Genomic DNA, 21,233 nt, shown 5'->3' with positions numbered 1-21,233 from the left:
GCCTTCACATAAACAAAAAGAAACGTTTCCAGTAAAACGTACCGCAGTAGCGCACGAAGAGCTTTCTGCGGCCATCAACCCATGTGGCCAGGGTGAAAGGATTTCCGTTTCAGAAAGTGTTCCGTTGGAGCTACGTCAGCTTTTATAATGCGAGCGCATAAGATATGCCCTGGATAGCCGCGTATCTTGAAGGCAAGCGCACAAAGGGCATTCGACAGTTTCCGCAGACACCACACGTGTCTCTCATTGGTGTATCGGCCATACCGGGGCGGAAAGGATACGTGTTCCTAGATCTCGCGCCTAGCCACGGGTGTTGTAATAGACCAGCGTTGCGTTCTCGCGACGGCATAGACGCTTTTTATCCTCTCTGTCACTGCAGTGTGTTCAGTATCTCAGAGAACTTCCTGCCCTGCGTTTTATGACGGTCGAATTAGCCAAGACAAAAAAGAAGTATTATGTCGCATAGTATACGGTGGACACACATTCTTGATGTGTTCAGATATAAGGAACGTGCGCCAGGCATCGAGCTCATGCATGTACACGATTTCTTTCTTTTTTTGTACTTAACAGCAAAATTCACTTGTTGAACGCTCCAACTTTAAAGCAGAACCGGTGCCAGCTGGAGAGTTCTATAAATCTGTAGGCTATTGTAACTTGTGTTGTTCGGGGCTTGTTCCAGAGGGCTTAACCGGAAGTACTCCGGGAGCTCTGTTTGTAAGCATAAAATGGTTCACAGCAATAGGAGCTGTAACAAATGATCCAGGGTGCGTAGGCGGCAATTAGATAGGCCTAAAAAGCTCCAGAAGGCTAGTGCGAACAAAAAAGTTTCTAAAAACTTCAAAATAAATTTCACATATCCCTCAAGAGCTCCTGTGAAATCGCTACGTCGCTTACATCAATTGGGCGAAAGTCCTACGAGCAAATAAATGTTAAATCTTGCGCCACTGTATAACATATTTTGACTCATTTGAAAGCTGTAATCGATGACGTTTACGTAAGTGTGACATGCTTTCGGTGCAAGATTGCGTCACTGCAAAGTTGACGCTTCAAAGTTTTTTTACATTTTCGGCCTCTGAGTGTTTTTCTTATGCTTTTTTTTAATTTTCGTCAGGCTCCCGCAAGTTAAAGCACAATATCTGCTCACAGAGTCGTTACACTTAGCTTTCTAATTCGTATGCAAGAAGCTTCATGATAATATGTTCCGCGAATGCCGAGGAAAATGGTTTCTCCGTTCACGTGTACACGGAAGTCCCTGCGTTAAAGGCAAAATCAAGTTATTCAATCTAGTCCTTACTATATTTTCTAACGAAAGAACTTTCTATGTGCATATTCTTCTCTTTTTTTTAATCATAATCCAACTTAGCCCTTCCGCGAAACACTTCACCTCTTCCGAGTATAACAGCGGTCGAACAAGGAATGTCGCCGAAGCCAACGTTTCCACAATGAGACTCGTCATCGTCGGGGACTTTTATTGGCAAGTGGTAGAGACAAAAAAAGTCTCCTTGTCGCTACGTTGGCTTCAGCTCCATTGTTTAACCAGTGTCATTCGTTTCACGCCTTCGTATTCCTGAGATTTCATCTCTTCCGAGAAGCCAAACCACGACCTAGCGTATCGGTAGAGTGAAAGAAGGAATGAATAATGAAACATCTGTTTGCAGAACGAATGACTCTGTATGGTCTGGATATAGGGTGCGGGACCCCCGATCTCCCTCTGGACACACAGAAACGTCGTCTGCTATCTGTGCGGGGAATTCGCCACCTAGACCGACCTCACCGGCCCTCAGCGCCCGTAGGGCAACTGCCTACGTACCCGCAGCGACATCCACTCCTCGTATAAACGGTAGCACCACATGCATGCATAGAAAAGAAGAAGAAAAGGTGAACTTAAAATGACCCCACACGAGCGTAAAGATTCAAAATCACAGGGTCTGTTATGTTATCCCTAAGACCACTTGAAGGCAAAAGCCCAAGTGCCGATGCATTAAAGACGAACACATGACGTACTTTTCCCTTAGTCTACTTCGCTTAGTCATTCCTATTAATTCGCTTACTCATCCTCTTAATTCGCTTAGTCATCCCTCTCGCTTAGTCATCTACTTAATTAGCTTTATCATCTATCTTCATCATCCATCTTGTTTGCTTACTGGGGTATTGGCGGCGAGGAGTTACGGAGTCGCCATCTATCGGAAGCACTTCGCTGGCGTAGTATGAGGGATCACGTGGCGCGCTCCTCATAGGTTTTGCTGTCAGCGCTCACTGAAAACACCACACGCGAGCTCTCCCGGACATTTCTGTAAGTACTTTCGAAACAAGAAAAGTTTCTTACTATCTAAATAATAATCTTGGGCAAACTGAAAGCACGCAATCGTTTACAGACGCTATCTCTTTACCGAATGCGTACAGTGAACGCCACTGCGCGCGGTCGCCGCTATGGAGTCTCCCGAACCGGCTTCTTGCGTGAAAGGTGGGTAAACGCTGAGAGCAAACTATCTGAAATATGTTCTTATAGTGTTTGTATAACTAAATGGAGCGTAATAAAATGAAGCCTCAATGCAGCGATCGCGCAGATTCGCAGCGACCGACTGCACGTCTGCATGCTTGTCCGCGCACTGTTTCGCTTTCTCCGCGCGCGCGTTTTCGCATCGTCCCATGAGCTTTAGGCCACAGAATATGAGCATTTGACAGTATACAAGCAACCATTGTTGCGTGGGCGCTATCAGAGCTGTTCAAAAATAATTTCATTGTAGAGACTTCGACGCGGAGACTGATGTGCCGTCGCGACGATTCAATCTTTTTTTTCTTCTAAATTCTTTGATCTTTCAATACTATTTCTCGAGTTGCGTTGCACTGTATGTTTATCGGTGTTCTCAGCGTGCACTTCCCCGCTGCTCCTTTTTTGTAATCCAGTGCATTAATTCATAACACAAACATGACCATATGCCATGCTTTTTTTTTAATGTGCTTCTTACCGCTGCCTTTCCACTCCACTGAACTTGCCAGTTTCTATAGCATCGACAAGTTCATAGACCAAACCGTCAAGACAGTCGGGCAGCGGACTCGAGCGAGCGTCTCAGTGCGTGTTTTCAGAACATCGCAGACCGGGCGCCGTAGCAGAAATCTTCCTCGCGTCTGTGCTTGCTGCATACCCGAGTTGTAGCCGATGTCTGTTTGCCGGTTTTATGTTTCGCGAGCCAAGCTTCACACAGCTTCTTGTCCTGCGGCTACGCGTGAATAAGGCTGACACCGTGCTCCGTTGCGTGCGTCCGGCATTGCGGCACCGAGCAGTAGCCTACCATGTTGTGCGCCTTCAAAGGTAGCCACTACCTATTGTAGTGCTTTCAAGCGTTGTAACGGAGACACTCGAAGCGAAAAATCTTGCCACTAAATGAGGACCGCAGCATACGAGGGAATTTAAACTCTCGTTTTCAGCTCGCTTCGGCGCGCCCGAAGCAGCCGACGCGGCCGCTATGACCACGTGATCCCTCCTAGCACGTCACGCCGACGGTGGCGCCAGCTTTTCCAGTGGTGGAGCTCGAGGCCAATAAGCCATTGATGATGATGATGACGACGATTATGAGGATGATGATGATAGTGGTTATACCTTTCATATCGTCGCTGCGTTTTCGCTCAAGGATTTCGAAGGTCTACTGGACGACGAGACATATAATGCTTTCGCCTTAATAATGCAAATCATGTAGCATTTTCTGATTGCTACATTGTAGCACATCCTGTAGCACATTGCTACTTAGGTTCGTTCTCGACGTCATTCGCATAATTCAAGTGAGTCCCCCGCACTGACGCAACTCATACGATTTACGCAGCGCGCTTCGTCCAGCGCCTTGAGATCTGACGGCAAAGTTTACTCAACTATAGACAAGACGCTAACTTCAGCATCCCAAGCCATAGTTGTCCCGTCTCGACAGCGCTCACGTACACCTTAGCGCGCCTTTCTCTCCTCGACTGTCGCGTTAACGTTTACACTATGCCGCGCGAGGTGTGACGTGGCTAAGCAGTGAAAGCCGGAAGCTTACAGAGTATTTTCCTCGTTTGTCGCGCTTCGTGTACGCTCGCCTTGGCACCGGGTTACCCAGCAGGTATATGTTGCAATGATTAAGCAAAACCATTCTTGAGCCAGCCTACGAACAAAATGTTTTCACCACTATCTCTGTCTTCGGAATGAGAAAAAAGGAAAAGAGAAAAAGAAAGAAAACAGAAAGACGCTTAGATCGTGACGGTAACAAAGAAAGAGAAAAAAATATTCATTTACCTTTTTGTGGGCGGGAAAGGTCAAACAGGACTGAGCCCGATTGGCTACCCTGTACTGGGGCACGGGGTGATGAGATTAGGAGAAGGGAAGTCCAGTGCTGTCGCCAACGTAGTGAAAGTTCTCCGTTGTGTTTCACAGAAGGCCGCTCAGTGCGGCTGGCACCAGCCGCGGTGTCTCAGCTGCTCTGGTGTTGCGCTGACAAGCACGAGGTCGCGGGATCAAATCCCGGCCGCGGTGGCCGCATTTCGATGGGAGCGAGATGCAAAAAAGCCCGTGTGCCGTGCATTCGGGGCACGTTAAGTATTCTCTGGCAGTCAAAATTAATCTGAAGTCCCCCACCACTACGTGCCTCATAATCAAATCGTGGTTTTGTCACGTAAGACCCCAGAAATAATTAATTCAGTCAGTCTGGTTGGCTTCAGCAATAACAGCAGTACATTTGTGGTTTTATAGAGCTATGATATGCGAGACCGTGGTCTTAAGATACATATAATTATACTGTGCAACGTGAACGGTCTTCCGTGTGGCTGATTTGGAGCTGCAGGGAGGGCAAGACTTCCATTTTCCAAGGATGGGCAGTAGTGCAGAAAGTGCTTGTCACCGCCGGCATTGCACTATCCTTGAATGCGTTGCATTCACAAATGCATACTCGTTCTTGATTGGCATGACCGATAAAGCCGTGGCGGCAAGAGTAGTGCTACGTAAAAGGTACATTAAATGGAAATATTAGGTAAAGCCGAATTTGTAAAGTTTACTTTTGAGAGTACAGAAAAGAAATCAAATCAGTCAGCAGCGTCTCGGGCAGTGCTGAGCAGTCCTGGACGTCAAATAGGAGTCGGCCAAAAACAAACAGGTGACCGAAGTCACCTAGAAGGTCCCGCGCACCAGCTCCCGTTATATGGGTGTCTGCTGAATAAATAGTTCATTGTTTAAAGCTAAAGAAGGTTTCTCTTAATGGAAGCAAGGACACAAACTTCGTAATGCTTGGTAAGCGGGAACAAACGCAAAAACTAAATGACGTTTTCGATTTCTCGCCCCAGATGGTCCCTGGATTGCCCCAGCCGCTGCTTCCAGCCAACGAGCGTTGACGTGCGCAGCGTTTCCAGCACTGCTGAGCAGTCCTAAATGTCAAATCGGAGACGGCCAAAGACAAACAGACGGCCGAAGCCATCAAGTTTCCGCGCGACAGTTTCCCGTTTATGCATCACGAATTTTTACAGCGTCTACCCATTAATTAGTTTATTGCTTATAGATAAAGAAAGTAAAGAAGGTTTGTCTTAAAGTAAGCAAGGACACAAACTAGATAACTTTGAAGACTTCTTCAGCACAGAAACGGCCTGAACGCCTGAAAACACTTTGAAATCTGTGACGTCGTGCTGACCCCTACAAGTTCTGGGGTTTGGACGCGAAATTCGAAAAGAGGCAAGTTCGTGTTCCATTTTCTCCTCTAGCAATTAATTTTTTTTCGCCTATAACGTGCGGTGATCGTACATCAGGCCGCTGCATTCCTACGTCATCGCGTGGCAGACTGTACGCTCCCAGACCAACGTCAACTTGCCTTGCCAAGACTATCCCATCTTGCTTTCTCCTTTTCTCGCAATTATTTTGTTGCCGATCGTATATGACCTCGGGAATACGTAGAAACGTAGTCATTCGTCTCGCTTTCCGTTGCTATGTTATTGTGGGGCGCGTTTCCGGACATCTGCTGATTCCTAGACTGTTGCGGTTCTTTCTTTCTTTCTTTGTTTATTTCTTGCTTCCTTTCTTCTTACTTGCGAAATTTGTGCTGCATGACGAAGGCAGCAGCAAGCAAACCGCTGTCGTTAACCATATATACGAAGTACGACTTCCTGTCGAATGAACATTGCCTCATCGCTGTGGTTTGCGTTCTTCTGTGCGCAAAAAAGTTAACGACCTCTGGATATGGTCTGCTGTGCGCCACACATCCGCTTGTGGCCTCTGTGCCTACAATTTGTACGCACCAGCAAGGGGGCCACCTTCCACTTGTGTACGTCATCAGCAGGCACGCAGGCGCAGGAAAGCAAATGTATTTTAAAACCGCCGTGCTGGCTATAGATGCCCGTATGCCTTTCTTCCCTTTCCAGACACCGACACTGTCAGAGTTACTATTTCTATCTTCTTTTGCTTTCCTTCGACGCTCCAGCCCCGTCGTTCAATTAACAATTATGCGGTGACGTCACTGCTTCCCTCACCGCCCCTGTTTTGTCTCTGGTCCCGTTCCTACATGTATTCAATGATGGGTGCAAAGCCAATTGACACTAAATAAATAAGTTCTTGCGCTTTCCGCTGGGCTGCGCAAAGCCACACACTCAGCTGCAGTTCGCATTTGAACCAGAACGACTGCACATAGGACTTGTAAACGGGCTGCATCGACGAACGTCCTCTCGACCATTTCCTTCATTCGAAAGAGTTCCTTTAGCCATCGCTCTCGTGGAAAATCATTTCATTCATGCTCAAGGGGGGAGTGGGGCGGGGAAGGGCTCGGAGAAAAATAAAACTAAGGGCCCGTCCGGGATTTGAACCCGGGACCTCTCGCACCCAAAGCGAGAATCATACCCCTAGACCAACGAGCCGACGCTTAGACTTCCCAATAGCAGCGCTGCAAGAAAGTCACGGCTGCGTTCGAGAAGTTGTAAAACCCGGTTCTGGCGGATTTCATATTCTTGCCGAGGCGTTCAACGCCCGCGCGCGGGACTCCGCAGCGCCTTCTTCGCTTGCCGTGCTGAAACGGCAGAAGAAGAATGAAAAAAAAAAAATGGATTGCATGATTCTTCGACGTGCGGAAGAAGGCGCTGGCGACGCCGTTCTTTACTGGGTGAATCTATTCAAACGTGGTGCGAGTATACGCGCCGCGGTATACGCGTGCCGGCGCACTTGGCATGTATAGCCGTTTCGAAAGCTGCAGTGATGAGTTCACGTCGTCGCCGTTCGCGATGTACAGTTGGAGTGGTTCGCCGCACTCACGTAGGCAGAGTACGATTCTTTGAGAGACGTCAGACAACGCAGCTTCGCGTATAGGCCTTTATAGTGTCCTCGCATACTGAGCTCGGCTGGGCGCGCCATTCGGGACATTTTTATAATACCGGCATGTTGTTGAATACTGGAACGGATGTTCTTCCTTTCTTTCTTTCTTTCTTTCTTTCTTTGTTGTTCTTTTTTTTTTGAGCCAATCGGGGAGCCCTCCGAGCCAGCCGATCAGAGCTGACGAGATGGCGGAATTGGACAATGCCCGGAATATAGAACGCCCAGGGTTTATCTCCATCGACGCTGGGCAGCTTCGTTGTGGACGTGTCTCTTCGCGTGTTCCTCTTATACGTCCCTCTGAAGTGAAGTTCGCCGCGCTTTTCGGCCCGCACAACCGTCTTAGTTTTTCGTTCACCACGCATGCATGCAGAGCAACGTCGCACTATGATGCACTAGTACTATAGTACACTATAGTACTAGTACACTATACGTCGCACGACACTCGCGTGGGGGTGCCGACTGAACCGCGCTCTTGAAGGCAGCGCACTTGTAAGTTTGGCCGATATACCGAGACCCGTGCAGAGATTCGTGCCACATGCGTGATCATCATGTCCACTCGCGGGACGGAAGCCTCTCCCGGCGATCTTCCATTGCGCCTGCCTTGCGGTCAGCTGTCTTTACTTCCTAGATAATTCTATAGACAGCCCTATAGACGTCACTTGCTCCGTTTCACGCTTATCCAGGCAACGCGGCCGGGTATTCCGCAAGTATAGTACGTGCCGTCACATATAGGGGTCACGCACTGTGCGATTTTTGCACGTAAAGCCCCTGAAAACAGACAATTTCGCAGCGCAGTTTTTTCATCGGCGACACTTTCCGCATGATGCCTACTTCAGATACTACAATTGCAACTTGTGGGCGCAAGGCTACAGAAGGCTACCGAAAAAAATAAAACTAAGGGCCCGTCCGGGATTTGAACCCGGGACCTCTCGCACCCAAAGCGAGAATCATACCCCTAGACCAACGGGCCGACGCGAGACTCCCCCTACAGCAGCGCTGTAGGAAAGTCAAGGCTGCGTCTGGGAAGTTGCAAAACCCGGTTGTCGCGGAATTAATCTGCTTGCCAAGGCGTTCAACGTCCGCGCGCGGGACCCCGCAGCGCCTTCTTCTTCGCTTGCCGTGCTAATATATATATATATATATATATATTGTATTGCGTTTAATCATTCGTTTTAGCACACCTCTGTTCTGCGTAATAAAAGAAGTATATCACGACATGCAACTTATGTAGTACATACAATGTAGCTTCTTATATATATATATAAAAAGCCGACAGACCCATTAATGGAATAGCGCACAATATTGAACGACTGACTTGATTTTCGGCATTCGGGCTCTCTATTTTTTATTTTTTATTTTAAATTGTGTGTGCCCCATTGGGTGCTCAGGCTTATATAGATACGGAATGTTGAGCAACAAAGTATAGTGCCAATAAGCAGACATATCTTTCCTGTTTTTTAAACAATAAATTACTGCAAAAACCCTGTAAGTATAACGTCGACTTATCGGTATCGCTAAACCACGCATTAATCTTAATGGAATAGCTCCTGTTTTTCAAGGACTTGTTTCATTTTCGTATATTTAATATATTTGGCCTCCCAGATTCTTGGGCCAGTGGGTATATGTGCCACCGTGACATAAGGCTTATGTGAGCCTTTAACGTATTTACATACGTTTCGGCAGGTAATCTCTTCTTACACATTCCCTCGTTATTCTTCTCTCGACAAACATCAAACGTTGCCTTTGTCCTCGTGACATTTCTGCGTCGACAATCCACATTGAGCATCCGCATTTCGGCGTATGTATACGTAGTTTGCGAACAGTGTAGTGCATAAACATAGAAATTACACATTAAAGTTTGAACCTGCGCGGTACATAAACATTACACGAGAGTGTACGTTGTATTTGATTAAAACAAAATGTATGCATCCAATGAAGTTATACAACATTTAATAATTGTTTCACGAACGTTTCGCTTCACGTGAAATCTAACGTGTGCGTTGGGTATGACTAATTTGCCCGCAGCATGCGCCTTCTTGCATGAAATTTAATTGAAAGCTTCGCTCAACGTCGCATAGAACGAATGCGTAGGACTTGCCGTAATTTTTAAAGTCAAGCTTTCTTTGCCTCTGCCTTTTTTTACTTTTCCACTGCTGCTGCTGGTCCTCCTGCTGCTGCTGCTTCTGCTGCTGCCTTGCACGCCCCATCGGGGCGTAGTTAAGAGCTCACGGCACCAGCCTGCAATACTACCCCAGTGAGTGCAAGCGCGGTAACGTTATACGAGAGGGTCAATTTTCCTCTCGTATACGATCCAATGCAATCACGACCAGTGCAAACCAATGCACAAATCACAGGGTGGCACATATGCACAGGTTGGGTACGACTACGATAAGAGGCACCCTCTGCGGCTAGTAAGGCTTGTACTTAACGGATAGAAGCGGTGACTTCACATTTAAGCATCGCAATGCTACTGCGAATCGAACTCTGCGTGATGAGATGGTTCTGCTAAATTAGCCGAAATTAAGCGCTTGGCTCGCACGATCACACGATCGATATAGGCTGCAACAAGCCGTAGGAAACGGAGACGTCTCAATCGTGTCCTTCAATGTTCAAAGTTTACACGTTTACACGCCCACGCCGCGAACATAGAGGCGTATTGCGTAATGCCGAAATCACACACCATGGCCGTGTTGGAGACGTGGAGTGCCGACCCGCAATTGCACCGATTGCCCGTTTCCAACTGGAAGCGTCAGTCTATCAGATGGCGCTGGAATGGCCATTTACAAGAACTACATGGCCGCCCATCTATGTACTGGACCGGCAGTGTTGTCCTTGTGCCACCAGATTGAGAAGCGAGGTGCGCACTGGTCGACGGCGTTGCTGATGCATGCGTCATGCAACTCATGTACGGGGACGTCGACGTTGCACTGGCAGCTGTCTACATTAGCCCTTCGGCGACGCAAAAAGAAATCAAACGCTTACTTGCGCTCAGGTTCGCTCAATATGCACCCGGGGCATTGATCCCTGGTTGTGACAGCAGCGGTGTAAATAGGATGCCGTTGAGAGATTCACCGGGGACTTCGAGGTCGATTTGAGGAAACCCGAAAACGGCTGGCTGCCAAGGTTTATTATGCAGGAGGTAGGTCTTCGGTGTGCGCCTCGTGAGTTGCCACTCCAAAATAATATTACCAACTTCCAGAGCTGATGGTACAATCGATCCCGTTTTTGCAAGGGGAATTCGGACGGTCAACGTTCAGCACTGCGTTTCATACTTCTCCGCTCACGCGCCCTTGCTTGTCATTCTACCGGCGTCGCAGCATCAGGATGACACTATATATACGCAAGCGGCCATTTAGCATATGAACACTTCTGCCACGATGTGATGCACCGCGCGATCCAATGACAGTGCAAATCTTTTTTTTTCGCTGGCTACGAACAACGGAGCACAACGACGCCTCAACCAAACACGTCTCTCTGTGTGTTCTGTGTACTACGTGGACAAACACAAGCGGTGCAGGCAAGGTAACATTACACATCGCATCCCGACTGTCGAATGCCGTCAACATCACCACGAAATACCGTCAATGAACGCAAACAGCGTAGAAAGCTTGGCTTACATCGATTCCTACACTGCGTGTGATCGGAACGTTGCTTTTTCTTCTTTTTTGTCGCGAATATGAGTAATGAAAGAACTCCCCAACCTTCATATAGCGTTGCCTGCTGCATGCGAAACGGGGCATAGATGGTTGTCGTCTGCAACACAGACGAAAAACCAGTACTTACCTACGGTGACTATCCAAGTTTGCGAATGGCCGAAATGCGTCCCGTATCCGCGGGTGCTCTTGCGCTTTTCTGGGGACACGCTGCGCCTTCTGGCGTCGCCGCCGTGAAGTCCGCGCATATCTAGTGGCAAATACGCAGTGACCAAAGTTGGTGTTTGAGAGGTTCATCGAAGAGCAGCACATGCCCAGTGGCACATACGCAGTAGCACGCACCCACGATAACGGCCCACACTTTTAGACTGCAGAACGGCACAGTTTTTTTAGATCTTCGGGATCGGCCCACATTTTTGGAGGGACCGCTAGATATCTAGGTAGCCGGAAATAAAACTGGTCTGAGAGTGCCAAAAATACTATTCGCATTAACAACCGACGAATCTTTTCTTAATGGTGCACCGGTCCTTAAGCGGCTGTCACGAATAAGAGTGCGATCGGCGTAAATTCTAGCGCTCGAAGCAGTTGGCGTTGCCACTGCTGGAGAGCACGTTGTCGCTTCGCAGCAGCTGGTGGATGTGAGCGGCTGACCTTCAACCCGACACGGTGTCAACATAATTGCAACACGGGCATGCACCTGTCACTTCTTTCATTAATAAAACTGACAAGTGCAATTATTTTTTGACACACACACACACACACACACACACACACACACACACACACACACACACACACACACACACACACACACACACACACACACACACACACACACACACACACACACACACACACACACACACACACACACGCACACACACACACGCACACACAAACACGCGCGCGCACACACACACACAGACGCTCACACACGTACACACACAGCGCCCTTTCTATTCTTTTTTTTTTCGTTTCACATTCATCGAAATGCGCAATCTCCTTGGTAGGTAATCGAACCCGAGAGCTCGCGATCTCAGCAGCAGAGTGCCATCCTCATTGCTGCGGGTAGTCAAAATAATGTGAGCCGGCAATTTGCGCATAGTAAGCGAGAATAAACTTTTAACTGTGTTATTAAAGTGAAGTTGATTTCATCAGAAGAAATAGTAGCTTAATGTGCGGCCCGTTTCATTTATTTGTTTTATTCGCCTGCGTAGAAGTAAAGAAAATTCTACAGAGGCACTAGTGCGTGGGTCGACGACATGTTCGATCGCAAGCGCAGTTGATTTTAAAGTTTTGACAGAGTCTGTAACCACCTCTTTGCACTTGTTCGGCATCATAAGGAGGGGGGGGGGTGGTGCTGAGCCCACCAGTCCCCTTTTCATTTCCCGTCTGTTGACGTTATGAAAGGATAGAGACCATATATATATATATATATATATATATATATATATATATATATATAATATATATATATATATATATATATATATATATATATATCGGGTGATCCACTTAACTTGGACCAAGATTTAAGCAAAAAAGACCCAAGAGTTCTAGAGAAATCGTACCGACTGCATAGTAGCCGTAGTCGTGTGTACTTACGGCCAGTATTTTTTTCATCACGAAGTATTACTTAATCAATCACTTTTAATTAGCGAACATTTTAATAATTGCTTGAATCGTAAACATATATATTACAGAGTTGTGTCGCACCTCAAATAACCTCCGAATCAAGCATTTGTTTCGTGCTCAGCTTTGCCTCGTTTTTTTCCGATAAAAAACAAAAGCATGAGAAACATCCAAAATACGAAGTAGATACGCGCTCGCGCGCCGCTACTCAAGCGCTCCCAAGCGAATAGCCACGGATACACGGCTTTACTAGCGGCGGCAACTCGACACGGGGCTTCACGCTACGTGCTTGTTGCGGCATCGTGAGAACACACCGCTGACCCATTGATAAGCGGAGCGGAGCCGTAGGGGGAGGGATTTCGAAGCCGGGGGCTCTATTCTGGACACGCATGGCGGCTGCACGGCCGCCATTATCCGCCATGTTTACTCTCTGATTGGCTGTCGAAAGGTCACGTGTTTTGAAATTTGTGCCGGAAGCGGAAGTATTGCAAAATGCAATTTTGCGTTTTCATCAAGATGACGAAACGTGACGTGGAGCTGCAAATTTTATGGACTAATACATTTTTTTGGTCCTTGGCAGATATATTGTGATGTTAGCGCTTCAAAAAGAATGTGAGCGGTAGCGTGCAGAAGCCAGTGCAATGCATCTGCAATTGCGCGAATATGTGGTGGCGATCCAAGATATGCGCCATGCCAGCTTGCTGATTGGCTGAAGGAATATCTCGTGAGGAGCGTCACAGGAAGGGCTGTTTCGTAATCGTCATTTTGACGATGCGTGACGTTGCGCTGGGCCGCCATTGCTGAGATTTTCCGCCATAATTTTTGCTGCGACGAGCCGCGCGAATTATGCTAATGGGCAGCCATATGCAATGGCAGCCGAGAGGAACGCGTATCGCCACATTTCCCCCTTCGTTTGGCGCTACGAAAATCTTTTGTTCATAACGAGTGCTCATAGTATTTGCATCGCTCTCGGGTAGTGTTGGCATTTGTGTTTGGGGCCATCGTTTTTTAAAAGAAGGCGTTTATACGAAATAATATTGGTTGGATATAGCAAACTTTCAGCAATGTTGTCCACTTTTCACTGCTGCATTTGTATTGTAATCGAGATTAATGCCTTTTCGAACAATCAGACGTTATGACAACGGCCTCTTTCTAATTTATAAAAAAAAATGTACGCAAGGCGGCGCCTTGAAGTTTCCTCCCGTGGTGCGAGAAACCAGCGAAATGAACAAGCGATGGCAGCGCCGGCGCTTGCGTTGCTCTAGTGGATATCTCTGGCGCGCGCAACGCTATCAGTGATATTCGGCCGTTTCTCAGCCAACCGAGTCGGGCTGAGTCACTTGCGTTTCACGAAATAGCGATAACGTAGCCTAGATCGTCCTCGCATCACCACTGGTAGGTCGCGTATGTTGTCTTAAGAAAGAAAACAAGCGCGTTGGCGCCAACATGCGATGACTCATTCCATTTTCCAGGGACACGCATACTAGCTATTGAAGCAGACGACGGCTTGTACGCAGCAGACGACGGAAGCGAGAAGCGTTTTCGACGGAATAATCATACGCTTTGAGATAGCTGCTTTATTTTTACTGCGGAGCAAAACTGTTTTGCTTTACCGATAATGCTACATTGAGTGCCTTCATTTCAGTTTCTTAGGCGAGACGTCAAGTTGGCGTCACGTTACGTAAGCAAAACCGGGCCACCAGCGCCATTTTGTTTGCGTCGCGCCTACGTCACGCATCGAAGAAAATGGTGGAATGTCCAGAATAGCGCCCCGGGAAACCGTGGCGGTGCACATGGGACTGTAATTTTGCGCACTCATCTTGTTCTTTAGATACGCGCGCCCGGAACGTATGTTCCTTTTGTTCCCTTTAGCAATACAAACAAACGTTGCGCAGACTATGTCCATCTAATGCGTTTTGGTGGATCTGTACGTCCAGCATGTGCTGTTGTCGATTACGTAACTCATTTTCGCTTGACGTGCCGGTGCGTAGGTGATAACGGGAGATCTCAACGGTGCCACGCCATGGAGTGACCTGCTCTTCAAGAAGACAGTCGTGCCCTCCACGAATGTTCAGAAGGCTAACATGATCCTGGCTGTTGGGGTGGAGCACCACGACAAGAGGAAGACAGCCAAGCTATTCCGGATGTGTCATTGTGGAGGACGCCCTAGTCCGTCAACAATATTTAGACCGTACGAAGTGCTTTGCGAGACGGGCAGCTTCAGAAAAAAAGCGACGCAGGTCTGCGACGGTAGTTAAAGAAGCGGAAACGGATGTTTGGCGTCCTTTGCTGCTAACCCTCATAGTAGTGTACGCGACGTCTGTGCGTAGACCGGAACCTCAGTGTCATCAGTGTGGAGGATTTAAAAAAAGGCTGAGACGCTTTACGTGCTTTTCGTTTATTTTTATTGAAATAAACTCCTCAGTAGCTCTTTTCTGTTTTTCCGAGAGCTGCCTTCTTTTTTTCCATGCTCCTTTGCGCGCTATTTTTTTTTTAAATATCGGTTGAATTTCTTTTCTAACTTTGTTTCATGATACACGAAGGTTAAAGCTATCCCGAGTGCCTCATGATCGAGCACAACATTCTTGAGTTCACAACTGCTTATCGCACCGCGCTAGTTAGGTCGAGAAACCTCTCGAGCCACCCTGCATGACGAAGCCTTGTACGATGCGACGATAAACGAGTGCAGCCGTATATATTTCGAAGGTTGCTTGGAGGCGCTTGAGCAGCGGCGCGCGAGCGCGCATCTATTCATATTTCGCGTGTTTCGCGGGCTTTTCTTTTTTCTTGAAAAAATCAACCAAGCGCACTCCAACATGAAATAAATGCTTGATTCGGAGGTTATTTAGGGTGCCGTACAGCTTTGCAATTGATATGTTTGCGATGCAAGCAATAATTTAAAAAGTGTGACAATTAAAGCACTTGTTTAATTAATAAATAATTAATTAATAATTCGTGATGATACAGAATACTAGCCGTGACTACACAGGCCTGCCGCTGCTATGCAGTCGGTACGATATTACTCTAGAGCTCTTAGGTTTTTTTTTAAATCTTGGTCCAAGTTCACTGGGACACTGGTGTGCGTGAGTGCGCGCGCGCTTTTGTGTGTGTACGTGTGCGTGTGTGCGTATGTGCGTGCGCGTGCGTGGGTGTGTGTGTGCGTGTGCGTATGTGTGTGCCTGTGTGTGTTGGTGGGCTGATATCCTTGTTTTCGTATCGAATTATCCAATTAGTAATTAACGAATAGTCTAACCCAGATGCAAATATTCACAGCAGGACTCTTTATTTCAGCATAGTTAAGTACCGCTCCTGCATTGACTATATAGTGCGAGAAAGACGGCTGACTATCGGGGACGAATGGTCAGCTTTAAACACATCACCAACTTTCATTAGGAAAGATGCGCCAATAGCTCCTCAACAACGTTAGAGTCGGGTTGCAAACAAACTCTACATGATAAAATGGCTGTTGTGTGGCTACCTTACCATAAACGCTAAATAAATGGTTGTCGAAGAAAAGAACAAGGGATCACAAGTTGCGGAAGGATAAAAATAACCGAAGGACTTGTCTGCCTTACATACGTACATACATTGCGTACACGCAAGTAAAAGGGTCCATTGCGTGGAAAACGTGACTGGTTGTAGAGTAGAGATAAAACTGCTACACAGCTAGACGGCCAAAAACACTAAATAAGAGAGTGCAAAGCAAAAATCACAGATTTTCATGTACGCTTTCGCTGCGTCCGAAAACAACGCGTGTATTACCCGTTTTATTACTGCATCGCTTCGAAAACTATCGTTGCGAAACCTAGCATAATTAGCGACACTTTGTTTAGCAGATGGACTTAAACGGTCAGTTGTTGCGAAATATTCAATTATAGTTTTGAATATACCGAGCAGTTCATTTTCTAATACGAATATTTCACACTAAGTGTTCGCCTTCGAAACCTCGATGGTTCACCCACCACTAGTTTTATTTTACTCTCGACGTATCTGCCTTTCGTTCGATAAAGTTATTTATCCCTCACAATTGAGATATTCATTTCATGCACCGCAAGTAAACAACAAACAACGCGTCAAAAGAAAGGGCCCGTCCGGGATTTTAACCCGGGACCTCTCGCACCCAAAGCGAGAATCATACCCCTAGACCAACGGGCCGATGCGAGGTGTGCTTAAGGAAAGACCGGTTCCCGTTAGGAGGCGTAGAAATCAGGTTCCGAGAGCCTTTGTACATTTGCGCTATCGCCAGGAGCAGCGCGAGGAAACACGTCTACGTATTCATTAAATACCTTGGCTCGTGGCTTTTTGCTACAACGTACGCCACTTAACGCCGGCTTGGGAAACACGTGCGTACGTGGTAAGCTAACGAGAGCCTTTACCCAAAGGTATGTGTAACGCCGTCGCTCAGGTAACCAGCAGCACCTCCCGGGGACGGTGCTGGTATGCGTACGGAATATACCACGAGTTATTCACTTAAGTTTCATCGGTGGCTTTCCTTAGTGGCAGATATTTGGTTGTTGTTACCGTTGGATTTCATTCATTCATACGAAATACGCCTTGCGCACTCACAGGCTGCAATTCATAAATTGTAGTTTCTGCTGAAAGTAATTAAATAAAAAACAAATTAACTATTAAGATTTATTTATCAAGTCAATTATACATGTCGAGTTCACGTGCATGTCCACCTCTTTGAGTAATCCAGCTGAGTAAGTTGAATTATGCATACCAGAGGCGATTTCTAAAATTTTGTTTTGTGAAAAAAAAATAAGAAAGACGCCAGGCGGAACCAGAAAAGCAGATATCGGTCCTATAACAATATGGCTTCAGCTCCCACTGGCGGCAAAACAAAGTTGCCTGCAATTAAATCGCACATTTCAAAACGTTGTCCGCAAATTACATGGACCCTATTTCGTGCTAATTCAAACACCAGGAAAGCTCGCGTATAAATTGTATAGTGTCTTAATTAACCACGCGTTCACATTGAACGTTTAACATACATAAGTCGTACTACACCTCATAGTTGCACCAAATAAGAACGAGGTGCCTCGTTTACTTCCCCGAGGACACTACCGGTACAGCAATAACGCACGGAAGTACGCAGAAAACAACCATTTAGTGATTACTTGCGAATCTCACGATTACGTCAGAAACGTAAAATTTCTGGCAAGCTTTACTCCTATATCAAGCCCCGATTTCCACCGAACGTGAATTTTCGGTGTCACTTTCACTTCTCTCAGGACGCTGGTAAATACTTCTGATAACGGCCTTTTGATTAACGCCTTTAATCGCACTTGCAAATTAACTATTTGAATGTTTCATAATTACCGGACGCTTTCAAAACTTAGCCCGCACCGATAATCTACTAGAGGCACGTTATTCCCCAGATGTTGTTAATTTTGTGGCACGTTAACGTCTTTCAGGATGTCGGGCATTGTTCGTACACGCAAGGTTCGTAAGATACGCTTCTGCGTTGTGCGGTTCTGGGGCGCCTGAATAAGTAATCTTCTACAAAAGAACTGTAATTAAGTACACAGCTTAAACATCAATCGTGCCCCCCAATTCCCACACAGATTGATTTCCGCGGTGGCACGTTTCCGTATTCAAAGCTGTCCCGAGTGCCTCGTGATCGCACACAACATTCGTGTGTCCGCAGATGCTGACACTTATCGCACTTAGCCATCCTACATGACGAAGCCTTGTACGATGTTGCGATGAGCGAATGCAGCCTGTTACGTTCGACCTGCACGGGCTGGAAATCTTCGGGGAAGCGACCGTCGAACTCCGCCTACCCGATGCGATGACACACTTTGTGAAAGCAAGAATGCGCCTCGTTACCAGCCCGTTGGCGCTGGCATGTCTGCTGCGGTGACTCCCTTTGTAAGGACGACAGTACGCCGCGTCCCCAAGCGAACGGCGCCGAGATGTCTAGACGCAGTCGGCGGACCAAGTATTGTTTGTGGAGTCGCCGTCACCTTCACGGTTTGATTGGAGCGGGGGAGCTCCTGGAAGAAGTTTTGTGGCACCGTCTCACGGGTCCTAGAAGTCGTCAGTCAATGGACAGACGCGGCGGCCACTGTCTGCGGAGTCAACACTGGGATCAAGAGGTGCCTTCTCGGGGCACTACCCTTGTCTGTGAGAACCCTCTCACATCGGCATGGTCAGTGAAACCTGTGCGGAAGTGAGTGTGTAAACCCTCCCCCTCCAAGGCGGGTCGGCGACGATGACTTTGGACGCTTTCATCGGTCAAAGGTTGAACGGCCGTTTTCCCTCACCTAGGGATCTAGGGAGGACAGAGTGCATTTAAGCAGCCGTCGTTGGCTGTTCGGTGTGCATTCTCTTTTAATCATGCTAGACTGATGAACTGTAACGTTCTCATGTAGATACTGTAAATAAATCCCATATCCCTCGTTCTCGATGAGAATAAGTCTCTCCCTTCAACAACGTCCTCAGCGTGGATGAGTTGGACGACGGCAGGGGCCAGCTACCATCTATTTCTTTCCAGACCCCAACCATTACAAGCCGCATATATTTCAGAGGTTGCTTGGAGGCGCTTGAGCAGCGGCGCGCAAGCGCACATCAATTTCACATTTCACGTGTTTTGCGGGCTTTTTTTTCTTGGAAAAAGCAACTAGGTGCACTTCAGCCCGAAATAAATCCTTCATTCGGAGGTCATTTAACGTGCCCTATAACTTTGTCATTGACGTGTTTGCGATTTAATGAATAATTTAAAAAGTTCACTAATTAAAAACAATTAATTAATATTTCGTGATGAAAAGAATACTAACTGTAAGTACACATGACTGCCGTTGCTATGCAGTCAGTACGATTTCTCTAGACCTCGTGGGGTTTTTAACGCGACAGCGTTAAGGAACTCGTGTCGCAGAAAAGCCGGTGTCGTCGGCGGGGTTGCCCATGAGCGAAAAATGGCGCAAGGCAATTCATAAATAAAAAGAAGTTGCCACATGGACTGGATGGGAATCGAACCAGGGTCTCCGGAGTGTGAAACGGAGACGCTACCACTCAGCCATGAGTTCGATGGATCGCAGCGTGACAAAAGCGCCTCTAGTGAATGCAGTGTTGCATTAGAAACTTGCTGTAGAAAGTTATACTGCGGCGTATATCGGGAATTATGAGCATGTAAATTACAGAAGTCGCAGTTAAACGAGTAGCGAAGTACGTATCCGCTACATTTCTTCTGCGCTTGGCGCGCACGCAGAGCCACCTTGCGGCAAACACAGAAGACCCCCTCCTCGCAATGTACAGCGCTGCCCCGACAAGTGGCGCGCCACTCGCCCACTTCTCCCCTTCGTCTCGTTTGAGCGCATTGGGGACGCGTGCGGGGACCGGTGCGAAGATGCCCCAATAGCCTTGCGTATAATAAGTTCTCTCACTCTCTCCCCTTCCAACTTCCAGGTTGCGTCACTCGAACCCTCGCGTTTAGGCGACGCGGCTCCTCTTTCCGCTCACAGCGCGATTCCTATAGGTGCAGCGTCCGACGCGGGACGCCTCTGACGTGATCGCTGCGCCGTAGCGCGTTTGGTGGGAAAGGGTCCCCTGCGATGTGTGCCGTGCTGCTGGCGAGGAGTCATGCGTCTGCGTGGTGTTCCCAAGCGAGATAGAGGACGATCCCATCGAGGCGTCAGCCCCATGATCGCGTCCGCCTTCATGGCGCGTCGCAGAACAGCTGTCCGTGGCGATCGGGACGTTTGGCTCGCGTAGATCGTTTCTCCCTCCGAGACACCGAGTTCTTTGGTTAATTCCGCTTGCTCAGGCGCACGTTTCGTTGCCACGCCGAACGCTGCGTTGCTCGGCGCTCACCGCGTGATTGGTGAAAGAGTGGGCGGTGCGAACGGGGTGCGATAACGCTATCGCGCTCCACTCTTGAAGGCGAAGCTTAAGCGTCCTCCAATTTTTTGTAAATTTTGGTCCAAGTTAACTGTGACACTGGTGGTTTAACTGGTGTGTTTGGGCATGTGTGTGTTGTTGGTGGGCTGACATCCTTTATTTTAGTGTACGAATCGAATGTGTATAGTAACTACCGAATAGTCTAGCCCAGGCGCAAATATTCACAGCAGGGCTCTTTATTTCAGCACAGTTGAGTGCCGCTCCTGCATTGAGTATACAGTGCAAAAAAGACGGCTAACTATCAGGGACAAATGGTCAGTTTTAAACAAAACATCACCAACTCTCGTTAGGAAAAATGCGTGAATAGCTTCTCAACGACATTAGAGCCGGGTTGCAAACGAACTCTACATGACAAAATGGCTATTGTATGGCTAGCTTACCAAAAACACTAAATAAATGGTTGTCGAAGAAGAAAGAAAGGATCACGAGTTGCGGAAGGATAAAAATAACCGGAGGACTAGTCTGCCTTAGTTACGTACATTGCGTAGACACATGTAAAAGGGTCCACTGCGACGAAAACCTGACTGCTCGTAGAGTAAGAGACAAAACTGCTACACAGCTAGATAGCCAAAAACACTAAATAAGAGAGTGCAAGCAAAAATCACAGATTTTCATGTTGGCTTCCGCCGCGTCCGCAAACAACGCTTGTGTTGCCAGTTTTATTACTGCATTGCTTCGAAAACTATTGCTGCAAAACCTAGCACAATTAGCGACATTTGTTTAGCAGATGGATA

General features: G+C 47.4%; 3 non-coding genes across 3 annotated transcripts; all 3 read right to left on the bottom strand.

Annotated features, from left to right (window-relative positions):
• Positions 1-6,789: 6,789 nt before the first annotated feature.
• On the bottom strand, positions 6,790-6,861 carry TRNAP-UGG (transfer RNA proline (anticodon UGG)). The gene has a single exon. It is a non-coding gene; the product is annotated as a tRNA-Pro (tRNA).
• A 1,349-nt stretch (positions 6,862-8,210) lies between these two features.
• Positions 8,211-8,282, bottom strand: TRNAP-UGG (transfer RNA proline (anticodon UGG)). Its single transcript has one exon. It is a non-coding gene; the product is annotated as a tRNA-Pro (tRNA).
• Positions 8,283-16,680: 8,398 nt separating this feature from the next.
• On the bottom strand, positions 16,681-16,752 carry TRNAP-UGG (transfer RNA proline (anticodon UGG)). Its single transcript has one exon. It is a non-coding gene; the product is annotated as a tRNA-Pro (tRNA).
• Between the last annotated feature and the right edge of the window lie 4,481 nt (positions 16,753-21,233).

This window comes from Dermacentor albipictus, chromosome 1 (assembly GCF_038994185.2).
Source record: "Dermacentor albipictus isolate Rhodes 1998 colony chromosome 1, USDA_Dalb.pri_finalv2, whole genome shotgun sequence".
NCBI classification, from domain to species: Eukaryota; Metazoa; Arthropoda; class Arachnida; order Ixodida; family Ixodidae; genus Dermacentor; species Dermacentor albipictus.
Note: the sequence above shows the minus strand (reverse complement) of the source record. Positions and strands in the feature narration are given on the sequence as shown.